The sequence below is a fragment of the Passer domesticus genome, chromosome 4 (genome assembly GCF_036417665.1).
Source record: "Passer domesticus isolate bPasDom1 chromosome 4, bPasDom1.hap1, whole genome shotgun sequence".
In the NCBI taxonomy this organism is placed as follows: domain Eukaryota; kingdom Metazoa; phylum Chordata; class Aves; order Passeriformes; family Passeridae; genus Passer; species Passer domesticus.
Window position 1 is genome coordinate 4,515,416 of NC_087477.1, and position 13,628 is coordinate 4,529,043.

Genomic DNA, 13,628 nt, shown 5'->3' on the forward strand with positions numbered 1-13,628 from the left:
TTTCTGCACAAGGTGGTCATCACTCTTCTGCTGGTCATTTTGGATGAAGGCTCAGAAGGCTTCCTCAGGCATGAACTTCTCACCTATCATTTCTGCACAGTCTACAAGACTGTCTGCTCAAATAGCCAGTGGTTACCATTTGCGGTTAGCTTGTTCTGCTAAATTTGCTGATTTCTAGAGAGTGCCTCATTCGCATCCCCTGCTACAAAATAAATGCTTCTTTCAGCACAGCTACAGCTTTTAGCATAACTCAAGAATTTCCTCATTGCCTCGGCACAAAAAAAAAAGTGAAGTAGGAGGGGGCAAACCAGGGAGGGTGATGGGGCAACATTATCTTAGTGCCCAGGCATTCCTTGGGTAAAGCAACATCCATCCATGGGCCAGCACTTTAGCTTGGATGACAATGCGGACAAAATTGCTGCCCCTTCCTGCTGCTGTAGCTGACTCCAAATCACGAGAAATGTGCCAACTCTGCCAAAGACTGGCAGACATGGTGAGATAAAAAGAGCTAGTCTGCTGAAAAGCAGACCAAATGAATGTTTTCTAATGCCCCCTTTTCATCCTTTCCCCAGCCAAGACAGAGCAATGTCCTTCCTCCCTGTCACCGATGGTGACCCAGGCACGGGATGCAGTGTGGGGACAGAGCCCGCCGCTGCTCTCAGTGCCCTGCCCTTCCCTGCCTGCCTTGCCTGCTGAGTCCTGCCCTGCCCTTCCCTGCCGTGCCGTGCGGAGCCCGGCCAGCCCCAGGAGCCACCCCGCCAAGCTGTGGCGCCTGGTGAACAGCCCCCAGGTCCGCTCTGTGCGCTGGGACAGCCGGGCCCAGGGGCTGCTTGTCGACCGCTCCCTCTTCGAGCGGGAGCTGCTCGGCCCGGGCCCCACCCGCGGGGGCGGTGGCGCTGGGGCGGTGGCACGGGGGCGGGGCCGGTGCCGCGCCCCTTCAGGGCCGCACAGTTCTGCAGCTTTGTCCGCAGCTCTACCGCTACGGCTTCTGCAAGGTGCCGGGCTGGCTGGGCGCGGCTGCGCCGGGCGATGCCGGGGGCTGGCTGCACTACAGCAGCCCCTGCTTCCGCCGCGACCGCCCCGACCTCCTGCTCCGCGTCAGGCGCCGGCCGGCGGCGGGCCGGGAGGGCCCTGCGGCTCCCAGCAGCTCCCCAGGGCGCGGCCGCTGCCAGACGGGCGGCACGGGTGCGGCCGCTTGCAGCCGCTGCCCCGGGAGCGGCCACTGCTCGCCCGGCGCCCACCCTGTGGCTTCCTGCTGCTGCAGCGGGAGCGGACGCTGCCGGACGGGCGGTAGGGGCCGAGCCGCTTGCAGGAGCTCTACGGGGAGCGGCCGCCGCCCGCCCAGCGGGAGGTGCTCGGGATCCCGCCCTGCCGCTTGCTCGGGCTCCACGGGGAGCGGCCGCTGCCGCTCGGGCAGGAGGGGCCCCCCAGCTGCTTGCAGGAGCTCTACGGGGGGCAGCTGCCTTCGCTCGACCGGGAGGTGCTCCGGCTCCAGCCCTGCAGCTTCCAGCAGCTGCACAGGGAGCAGCAGCCCCAGCCCCCGGCTTTCGACCCACGAGGTAGGAAAAGAGTTGTAGCTTTGTTTTTTTGAAACATAATTAAAAGTGACCATTTGAAGTATTTCTCCACAAGGCTCTGTCATTCTCAGCCAGCAATTGTCAAGCCTATTAGGAAGGGGAACCTAGAAGGCCAAAAAATTCTCTGCCTTTTTTTTCTTGCTTGCTGCCTGTGATGTTTGATCCAAGGCAGCAATAGAGATGTGTGTCCCAGAGCCACATTATGGAGCCTGACCAATGTGTTTGGATTCTTGCAGCCTCCCCGGGCACGTCAGCGTCCAGCGCTCCACTTGGCCATGCAGGTTGTACAGCACCAATGGCCTCCAGCTCAGCCCAGAGCGCACCTGAGGAAGAGGGATGGCCACCAGCAGATCTGGGCCTTGCAGTCGAGCAGATGATTTGGGAGATCAGGAGGTCCCTGTCTGAAAGATCTCCCTCTGCTCAGGTAACTCCCTTGGATGGGAACCAAAGGGGCTGGGAGCTTTTGATCATTGTTACATGGCTCAGAAGCAAAGGCTTCTTTAATTGAACTTACTTCAGTATTATTGAATTACTTAATTATTCTTGGTAAAGAAATATTTTTAGAAGTCTTCCCCCCCCCCCCCCGCTTAGTGAGGATGAGTGTTGTGAGCCTGTGTTGACCAAGTTTAAGTGCTCTTTTTCCTGGGAAGAATCCTTCCTACAGGGGCATTTGTGGTGATGGTTTGTAGGTTCTAAGAGGCTGTGTTTGATGGGAAGGAAGAGAAGAGTGTTTGGAGAATTGCCACTGAAGGCCAAGTGTCCCGTGCAGGGAGGGGCATGCGAGAGGTGCCTGTTCCAGCAGCAGATGGGGGCTGTGCCTCTTTTGGGTGGGAAGGCCAAGGCAAAGCAGGGCTGGGCTGCAACTGCTGCTGCTGTGTGAGCCCTGCCGGGCATGTGGGCGCTCCCAGAGCCGTGTGTGGGGCTGGGCTGGAGCTGCAGCTCTCTGTCCTTGTGCAGATTATTATACATGTTGGCCAAAGAATGTCTCTCTTTCTGTTCATGTGCTGACCCATTGCCTGCGGTACATTTATGATAGAGGCAGGGCAGACTCAAGGAAGGGAGTGGGATTTTTTGGATTTCCCAATATCACACTCTCAAGTGGAATGTCTTTTTTCCTCTGTAAACTCACACATAGCAGCTTTCAGAAGCATTTTATTCCGTAACAAAAGGAAACATTGCAGGCTCGCAACCATCTTTACAATCTTTAGGATTCTGATGGAATCAGAATCACAGAAGAGATGAGTATTTTGGAACTGGTCCTAGTGAGAATATCTTTCTGCCCAAAGGTAATTTGCAGGTGCTTCATTGTGGACATTGACTTCCTCAGTAGAATAGGAACACTATTTGGTTGTTTGGCTTTTCCTGTCTTTTGGGTTGTTTTTTTCCTACCCTCCTGATTTACACGTTTTTGCCACTGGTCACGAATGTGATCCTGGAAGTAGCCTAGGTGCATAAATGCTTGCCTGGATCATACATGGGGCAGCAGCAGAAGGCTCTGAAAAGCACCACGGTGTGATGGGTTGTCTGAGCGGCTGGGTGGGTCTGGTGAGACTCCCAGCCAGAAATGTGTGCCTTGCGTGTGGGTTTGCAGCACAGGGCAGAGCTGGGAGCGAGCTCTGCCCTTGCTGACAGCCGTGCTGGCAGCCAGGAGAGCCCCTGGCTTTCTGCTGGCTGATTTCTCCCAGCTCCTGAGAGAAGCCAGGGTCAGAGTGTGAGGGCACCTCCCCTACATCTCCTCACTTGGTGTCTTCTGGTTTTCTGTGTTCATGTTTTGTCTCAAAGATCATTTTGCAAGAGCTTCAGTTTCACCTTGGTCACCCAAATTCTGAGTTTAAAAGGCTTGTCATGTGAACCATGTAGGCAGTGTTCCCCCCGTGCTCCATGTCCTTTGGGAGTGGAGAAGGAGAGTTATTTTATCCCTGATGTGATTCCAGCAAAATAGTGAATGATCTTTGGGTTCCTTTCTTTCTGTGTTTCTGCTCAGGACGATATTGGTGTTGCCCCTGACTCTTCAGGAGGGGAGCCTGTGGACAGAGCTGCAGCAGAGGAAACTTCATCTGGCACCGAGAGCTGCAGGAAGCGTTCCCAGGAGCCCGAGGAGCCTGGTAAGGACAGAGCCCACTTTGGTTTAGAGAGGTGTAAGGTGGCTGCTCTGAGCAGGGCTGGTGCTTCCTGGTGCCTTTAGTTCAAATCCTTCACCGGCACAACTTCCCTGAGTTCCATGCCTTCCATGCTTCTCCAGAGGCTGTGACACTGAGTCCTCTGCTGTGGCAAGAGAGCAGGGAATAAACCTGACCTGGTAGGAGTTGCGTCACCAAGCTGGGTGTCCCAATTTTGTGCTGATGTCCATGGATAAATTTGCTGCAGGATGACAGGGGAGGCCAGGCTGAGCGACTCTTGAAGGAACAGGGGAAAAAAAGAGAAGTAAGGACTCAGGGTAGAAGTCCAAATCACTGCCTAAATGTAGTACCAGTCTGCTGGTATCAGTCCTGACCCACAAGCCAAACAAGGAGCAGAGCATCAGAGGCCAACCGATTGAAAAATCACAGTAAATCCAGTAAAAAAAGGAGAAGCTTGAATGAGCCCTGATTAGCGAGACCTAAGAGGACAGAGGGAGCACTTTGGATCCGTTCCTTAGCCAAGCTGGTGCAGCCTGCAGGCCTCGTGGGGAGCTCTGTCCCTCCCAGCTCTTCCTGCCAGAGCTGATGCTAGAGTTGGAGCAGCTGCTGCTCGCTGCAGAGGGCACTTTGTAGATGCCAGGTAATGGAGCTGGTTCATGACTCAGCTGCCAGCAGCCCTGAGCTTCAGCTATTTCAGTGGGGACTGAGGTCTCTCTGTCAGCACAGAGAAAGAACAAGGCTGGGCTTCTTTGTGGCAGCTGGGGCTGTCTGTGTTTCAAGCTCTCCTGGGTGCCCTTTGCACTACGACGGCTGAGATTTTATTGAGATACTTCAGTGTTTGGAAACACGCTTCTGAATACTTGGAATGATCCCTGTTCTTTGAAGAGCAGGCTTCAACTTGCCAAGTGAGAGTCTGCCTTTCAGGCCATCTCTGACAGTCCCTGGTAGAAGGACAATTGCTGCCCAAGGGAAAGGTGCACAGAGGCCAATACTGACTCAGTGTTCCCTTTGCTTCCCAGATGCCATCTGACCAACATCTCCAGGAGGGCTGCCCTGCATGGCAGGAAGAGGCAGAGGAGAGCCTGTGACCATTGGACAGGTAGACTTCCTCTGTTTGTAGATATATTTAGAGATTTCTTTGGTTCCATTTATCAATGCTTATAGTGTTCTGTTTATATGTCCATATATTTATAAATCTGTATAGTTAAATGTGGATATGTATAGAGTTTCAGAAGTGATATAATTATATTTCTATATATGTAATTATATTTATAGATTTTCAAAGTTAAATTTACATATAAGTAGAGTAAAAAATATATATATGTATGAAGTTATATTTGTAAATGCGCACAGTTATCTAGTAAGAGGAATATGAGTGTTTTACTGAATAGATTGATGTTTGTGTAGGTCTAGGATGCATTTTTACTTCTTTCCCCCATGGCTGCCTTTTTCACCTCTTGCTTTTCTCCCTGTGCCCCCTCTGTCCCCTCTCCCTGTGCTGGGTCCGAGCTGGCGGCCGGGCCGGGCGCAGCAGCAGTTCCAGCCCCGGCTGTCCCTGGAGCTGTGAGAGCTGCCGGTGGCCCCAGGCACTGTCCCCTGAGGAGCTGCTGAAGGATGGTGAGACTGAGGGGGCTGAGGGGGCTGAGGGGGCGGTGGCGCTGAAGGGAGGCTGACCCTGAGCTGCTGCTGGGGCTGAGGGCTGTGGGGCAGCCCAGGGCCATGGTGGCACTGAGGTGACAGGCAAGTGGCACAGGCTGAGGGGACGGCGGGTCTAAGGGGATGGGATGGGTCAGAAGGGACTGAGGGGGGTGAGAGGACTGTGAGGGGCTGAAGAAGCTGAAGGGGGCTGGGGGTTTGCCGAGAGCATGGTGGGGCTGAGGGGATGGAGGGGCCAGCAGGGAGCACAGAGGGCTCCGGGACTGCAGCTCTGACAGGCCTTGGAACCAATTCCAGAGCCTCCACTTTTGCCACAGCTGTAAGGAAGACTACGAGGACAGCAGGAGACTGCCAGGAGCCAGCAGGGAGAAGCTGAGTGCCAGCAGCAGGAGCAGTGAGCAGGACCCTGCTGCTGCCAGCCTGGAGAGAGCGCGGGTGAGGCCTCAGGGCCGGGGAGGCAGGGTGGGGCTGAGGCTGGCGTGGGCTGTGGCCGTGGGCCCTGCCCGTGCTGGGGCTGCTCAGCGCAGCTGCCCCGGCTGGCACAGGGGCTGTCCTTGGGCAAGGGAGCTGTGCCAGCTCTGCCAGGGCTGTGGGACGGTCCCACCGCGGCTGTGCTCACCACAGCCCGGCCCGCTCTGCTGCTTTCTCTTTCTGACCCTCCTGGGGAGGCTCTGACATTTCCTCTTCCCTGATGGAAGTGCAGCTGCTGCCAAGGGAAACGTCCCCATTCTGACTCAGTGTTCCCTTTGCTTCCCACATGTCCCATCTGCTCTCCGTGTCCAGGAGATCTGCCAAACTTCATCTGCAGGATCAGAAGAACTGGTGTCCTTTGGACACCTCCAGTTCCCACTGAAGATGGGAGCACCTTCAGAGCAGAGGGGACCAGCTGCAGCTCCAGGCCCAGCTCTTGCTGGTCACAGCTGAGCCTGTGGAAAGCTCCAGGAGCTGCTGCCATCTCCCTCCCTGTTGGCAGCTCCCTCCCTCCAGCCCACAGGCCCTGCCCATCCCCTTTATTCCCTCCCAGCTCACCCCTTCGCTTTGCCTTCCCTTATTAAACAGTTTGTCTTTTTCATTTGACTCGTGGATCTGTCCATGGAGCTGAAGCAGCACAAATCCTGAGCCCGGGGACACGCAGGGTCCTGCTGCCGTTCTCTTCCATGCCGTCGTCTGTGCATGGGCAGAGAGGAACAAGGACAGCTCAGGCTGCAAAGGTCCCTGTCCTGCTGCTACAGTTGCACAGCACCGTGGAGTTGAAGATCGTGCTGAGTACGCTGAAGGGAACAAGAACCCTGGGATTTAGAAGAGCCAGCCTGAGTATGCTCTTCCATGGCAAATATCCACCGAGGGCAGAGGAGCTTGCGGTGCTGGAAGTTCTCCCCAAGAGCTTCCTGAAAGCACAGCAATTCTCCATGCACACACAGGGACAGGAAGAGGGCAGAACCAGAGACCATGGTGGCCTGACAGTGAGCTTTGGGTGTGCCTCAAAGCAAATGAAGCAGCAGCAGCAGCAGCAGTGCAGTGGCTGTGACTCAGAGGCGCGAGCGTCCCAGTGGCCGCAGCGCTGTCAGGCAGCGCCTGCAGGCTGGGTGCGCTTCTGTCAGCTCTGCTCTCCCCACAAGTGAGGAATTGCAGCCCCTGCCTCAGGCCCAGTCAGAAAGCCAACCAAGTGAGACCAGAGGCAGGGGACCCTTCCCAGCTATCTTGGGCATGGCTGCAAAACAGCGGCTGAGTCTTCCTGTGCCTGTGTTTGGGGTGTGCTGAGCCCAGAGCCGGCCAGCTTGTGCTCTGCTGTGCCAGGAGCGTTCTGGGCGGGCAGGAGAAGTGCTGCGTGCACAGCAGAGCATCCTGCAAGGGGCTGAGCAGAGCCTCCTGCGGGAACAGGGCTCCGCTCCCTGGCTGGGAACAGCCTGGTTTTGCTGCCGTGAGCGCAGGCAGGAGTTCAGGCACGTGCAGAGGCAGCGGCAGCTCGTGTTTGTAGGGGCCCGGGGCTGCGCCCCCAAAGCGACACGTGGGCGTGGGGAAGGAAGCGACACAGAGCTGGGGGTAGGAAGATGAGCTCGAGCTGGAGTGCCTGTGCTGCAAGGAGCAGAAGGAATTCAGGCTTGCCAGAGTTTCTTAAGTGTGTGTTGGTGTTCTCTGGGAAATGCAGACGTTTGGGGAAGTGCCTTTGGAGGAGAGGAGCTTGATTCTCAAGGAAACTGCTTCCCCAGGAGCCCCCAGTGAGGTAGGTGCAATTACAATCTGGACCCCAGCTCATGCTCAGTATTTACTACAATCTTAAATAACAATAAAGTCAAACACAACAGATGACTGATGTTCCTACCTTCTGCTTCCCAAACACAGCCAAGGGTGGCAGCAGCTACAGCTCCATTCTTCTGAGCTCACAGCACAGCGCAGCTGTTCCAGCCACACCAGCAGGGACCGGCTGCAGGTTGTACAGCCCGTGCCTGAGCCAGGATCAGAGCGCGTTTCCTCTCAGGTAGTGGGAGCCCCGCGCTCTTCCACAGGAGAATGAATGTGAAGAATGCCAGAGCAAATTCAAGTCTCTTGAGCCTGGTGAAGATGAAATCTGCTTCTGTCCTTGTATAGAGCTATGGGTTTGTTTACGTGGCTTCTCCTTCCCTTTTCTGCCTGGCTTTCTCACCTGCAGTTTTCAGTAGAAAAGTGAAGCCATAGGTGGAATAAATAGACTCCACAACCTGATGTAGTTATGAAGTGGGTCTGTATTGTCAGCACCCGGCACAAGCAAGACAGCTCTCCTGAAAACTTGTGCCTTGAGCCCTGGTCTGAGCCCCATCTTTTACTCACAAAGGTGCTCCATATAGATGACATTGCTGAACCTTTTCATGCATATTCAACCCCTGGCCCTGCCTGTCCTCGCCTGGCATGATAATTAGATCCATGCCCTTCTGAACATGCCTTGTTCATGGTGGGGGTCACATAGGAGTCTTTGGTGGTCTCTGAGGCCAAAGACTGTGGTCATCCTTATGGCTGAACTTTTCAACTTTTCTCCTTTGTGCGTGTGCTTTGGTCCCTTGGTGCTTATCTGAGTACGTCTGTCGGTCTTGATGAGCTTGGAGACAGAGGAGCCCCTTTATCTGGGTTTCTGCATCCTTGGTCTTCTCCCAGTATTGTTCTCTATGCAAGAAGCTTCTGATATTTGCATTTTTCTATTCTTTTTGTACTATGACAGAGGTTTCTTAAATAAAAGGGTAAAATTCAACACATAATTCTGCAAGCTAAAATTTAAGTGCTTAATTCATATTGCTAACTCAAGGGAGCTCCAAAAATCTCTCTTTCAAAAGCAACAAACCTTTGAAAGGTTAAACCTCAACATAACTGTGATCCTCAATCAATACCTCCTTCTTCCACTTGCTTAAAATCTCTTTCTCCTGGGCACTCAGTATGGCCTTTTTCCTGGAAGCTCTTTGGCTGTCTTGAATGCTTATGGAGTAACAGGTAATCCCTGATCTATTTTTGACTCTGCCCAGACAGAGACTGCTGGAAGGGAGGTAGGACTGGTACTGGGGACCTGGCAGCTTGTCCAGGAAGAAAATTAGTGAAATAATGGTAATGTGGACAAGGCATGCAAGTCCAGGTGGTGAGCTCAAATATGCAAGTACTTGCAGTTTCCCCTCAGCACTTGACAGTTAAGGGGTATGGTCTCTTCTTATTTCTGTCTCTTAATCCTCAATCCTTGCCACACTCCTTCAACATCTTTTGCATTGTCATCTTCCGTGTTTTATCCCTCCCTTCTTCTTTCTGTGACTTTCTGTACATGACAGACAATCTGTCACACACTGTCAGCTGCTCAGTCACCCGAGCAGTGATAATGATGGTGTAGAAATTGTAGGTGCACAGGAGGCAAAGGTGTCATGCTTCTGTGTGCCCTCTGCAGGCAAACCTGCTTCCCAAAGCTTCAGTCACACTTGGAACAAAGGCTTGTCCCCACTGCTTTGTTGTGGTTTATGCATTGATGGAGCAACACTTCTGTCTCAGCCCGCTTAAGCCACTGCAAAGCTGGAATTGTTGCTTTAGCAGCAGATGTGCTGGCAGGGTTCTTACAGCTCCTTAGTAAGAACTCTGCACTTCTTCTAGAAGAGGTTTCTGATCTTTGTGCAATAAAAACAATGCCTTCAACTGCTGCAGTGCAAGTCATGCACTCATGTAGATGTGTTTTCAGACACAGGTATTTCTATATATGCCTAGTGAGTGGCCCGTGGGGAGCAGGGACAAACGAGGAAGGAAAGTGGGCTGATAAAACTTGCTTCTGCTCCAAAAAAAAGCCATGACTTCCCTTCATAGAGAAGGATATAAAATTTTTCTTGATTGGCCTGAAGGGAATAAAGGGAATAAACAAGTCTCTCTATGTCCTGCTCTTTTACTAGTCTGAAATTGTTCAGAAAGGTTGCAATTTTTTTTTGTTTTTTTGTGGGTTTGTTGGTTTTTTTTGGGTTTTTTTGTTTGGTTTTTTTTTTTGTTTGTTTGTTTGTTTGGTTTTTTTTGTTTGTTTGTTTTTTTTTTTTTTGTGGTGCGGGGTCAGGTCTGCATTTCAAGCCTGTTCTCCCAGCAGTCAGGGCCCTGCACAGCTGCTGTGGGTGGGGCAGGTGCTCAGGTAATTACCAGCAGGTGCTTGGTAATTACTGACAGCCATGTGAGAAGTTGGCTTGTGCCTGGTTGAGGGCTTGAGGGCTGTGCTGAGACAAGGGCTAGGCAGTGGAGTGGAAAATACAATTTACACAAGCAGGTATAAGTGGATGTCTGGGGTGTAGGTGGGAGTTAACTGGTTTAGGTACTGCATTTATGAAGAATTGAACATTTAACTCTGAGATAGGACTATTTAGTTGCTACTCTAAGTGCTGCATTTACTAACACATAATGTAATTTCTGCTGCTGTGGCAGAACCTGCTATCCCCGTGTGCTTGGAACAGGCGTGGAGGGGCCCCAAGGTATCCTCAGAATGGGCTTTGCCCTCACCTTGGCTTGTGCTGCTGCAGATTTTGGAGACAATTGTGCATAAGAACGGGCACTAGAACCAGACTTGGGGCTGGCATGCTCTGCATTTCCAGGATGGCTCATGGACAGGGTAAGGTGCTGTCGGTGCACTCTGGATCAAGCTGTGATTCTATGGACACTTCAGCCAGAGAGGGTTTTTTCAGGGTGATTAAACCTTCATCCTTGCTGTGCTTTCTATGACATTTGTATCTCTATTTTGTAAAACTTCAGAAATCCAAATCATCTTTGGCCCTGTGAAATGTTACAAACATCAGCAAAAGTCATCATAGTTTGCATGCGAAAATACATAATTTTTGACATTTGGGAATTGGAAATTCTGATAATTTAAAACTGATTTCTATTGCTGATGATACAGAAAGGGGACAGGTTGGTGCCTTGGGGCTTATGTCTGCTACTGTTGACTGAAAAAAATAATTTGAAGTAGCACCCTATGACTGTGGATGGCCAGAACGGAGGTCCAGGAGGCTTGACAGGTGTTTACTACTGAGTCTTTGACCTTTCCTGCCAAGTAAAAATTATAATTTCTTAGAACTATGTATTTATAAAAGAAAAGTATAAAGGAGAGATGTTGTACACTCTGTGTGTGTCCCACCTTGAACATACGACATTATAAAAACACACTCTCCAAACATCCATTCTTTTGTATGACTATTATCCATTAGGAAATGCCAGGTAAAACTGATTTTGTTCAGAAGTACCTCACCTACTGACAACAATTAGAATTGCTTACAGGGCCTCAGTTGCAAATGCAAAACATTCAAAACTCAAACTAACTGGTTACATTAGAAAGCACACTTTGCTTTTCTCAAGGGGCTGATTGTGAGCTATTTGATGAGCTATTCATGAACATATCCTGGGGCTGTTTGTATCAAACACTGGGATTTTGTTAGCAGTAAAAGAGGGAAAGTGCACTATGTGTGGGAAAGTAATTCCTTCCCAAAATATGTGCTTGGAGGCTACTTGGGTCAAAAGAATTTATTTTTAATTCCATGGGCTGAAGAACTGCCCACCATCTGCTTTTTCCGAAAAAGAGGGTTGAGTCTTTGGCCCCTTGCAGAGCCTTAAATGAGCAAAGCTGAAGGGATTTGCCCCAAAAAGCAAGGAGTGTGTGAGGCTCATGGCCATAGCTGTCTGCAGAAGTGAGCATGGGCCAAGGGAAGGTCCTGCTGCCCAGAGCCAGCCCGAGGTGTCCCTGAGGATGTGTCACATCCTCTGCCTCCTCTGGCAGTGCTGCCACAGAGCACAGCAGGAGGGATTCCAGGGATTTGTCAGCACGGGGAGGCAGAGCATGAGCTCCTGTTGACATTTCCATCCAGGGCTGGCACTTTCAGGCCAGCAGTGACAAATTCTGCGGCTCTGGCTGCACAGTTGCTGTTGGCAGTGCTGTGACAGCCTCTGCCACCAAGCCAGAGCCTCTGCAGGGGTTCCCACGATGTGCTTGGCATTTGGTTTCATCTGGGCACAATGCTCCTTCTTCCTTGATGTATCTGTTTGAGGACAGCACATGGTCTGTCTTGTTCTGGGGACAGTACAGAGTAACTCTGTAAACTGCAGGCCAGGTTGTCCAGTTCCCACAGGAGAATGTCATGGCATTGTTCAGCCAGCAATCCTTCTACAGTTTGTGGAACCATTTTCTGCATGGCCAGAGGCTTTTCCTTGTCACAAAAAAAACCCCCAAAAAACAACAACAACAACAAGAACAACAACAACAAAAAAAACACCCCAAAAACCACAAAAAAACCCCAAAACAACAACAACAACAACAACAACAAAAACAAGGAGCCTAAATAATTAGCTTAAGTAATAATAAAAGAAAAACTACTAAGACTCAGGATTCCTTGAGTCCTTTTGGAATGTCATCAGATACAGATCCTCATTTCAGAGCTGAAACTGTACAAAAGTTATGTAAAATAATTCCAGTTAAAATGGGACCTACTCAGCCCATGGAGGTCATTCCCAGCTGCAAGGCTGAGAGAAAAAATCAGAGTCTAAAAGCAGAAATTAGTAAAAGTGGCCAGGAAAACTCACTGAAATGGCCATCAGTGCTTCCTCTTGCTCTCTTGAGGTTCAGAATTCCAGTGGCTTTTAAAGAAAAAAGGGAGCCCATAGGAAATGCTCTATGGAAGGCACTACAAATTCCAATCCTTTCTAGAGAAAGTCTTATGATAGGAATAATTTCAGTCCCTTTTTATCATCTTTGTGGAAAGTGCTCTCATCTTTCCATAAATTTCTGACCGTCCCTGGTGTCTCAGGCACATCCTCATCAACCTGGGAAATGTGTCTTATGTCAGAAAGCAGAGTAAAAAGGCACTTAAAGAAAAGTGGAAAGGACCATTTGAAGTGTTCCTAAGCACTCCTGCAGCAATAAAAGGGGATGGGATCAGTACATTGATACACCTGCCCCCAAGGGAAGACAGCCCCAACACATAAGGGAGGGGAAAATATAGATGAGAATTTGAAGCTTCAATTTGTTAAAGCATGGAAATAAAACTTTCTAGTGCACTGTAGAGTGAGTTAGAAGAAATCCCATCAAGGGAAAGACAAGTCATGAAGGGGTAACCATGAAAAGTCCTCAGTCTCAGCCCACCCTGGGCAGCAGCACTCTGGCACGCTCTGTCAAGCAGCAGCAGCCAGCAGGCCCAGGGGAGGCACCCCAGCACAATTCACCCCATGCCCCCCATGGCAGCGCCCCTGGGGCTGCTGCACTGCAGAGCTGGAGGAGCACCCCTGAGCCAGGCAAAAATGGACCCAAGTCTCAGGGTTTAGGAGGTGACATTTTCTTGAACTTGGCTTGAAGGAGAGCAGAAGGGCAACAATGGCTCAGGTGTTCAATCACAAAACACCCCAAGGGCTCTCAGGTACAGGGACTCAACATCATTGGCTTGGAGACAATGGAGGAATTTGTAGAATACTCTGCAAGGAAGAAAGGGGCATTCCCAGCCACCTTTGAGTGTTCCCAAATATTATCCTCCCTTAGACAATTTCATATCCTTTCCCAAGAGAAGATTATGGTCTTGTTGCTAACATGTTGTCATGGCTTGTAAAATAAGCATGTATTCTATTTTGCCATCTGTTGGGGGTTAGGCAGTTTTTTCTTATCTCTTTCAGGAACAATGACACTGCCCGGAAGACAATGTCCTGCTAATGGGCTATATAATGTCCTGGCTTGTAAAATAAGCATGTATTCTTTTTTTGCCATCTGTTGGGGGTTAGGCAGTTTTTCTTATCTCTTCCAAGAACAATGACACTGCCAGGAAGA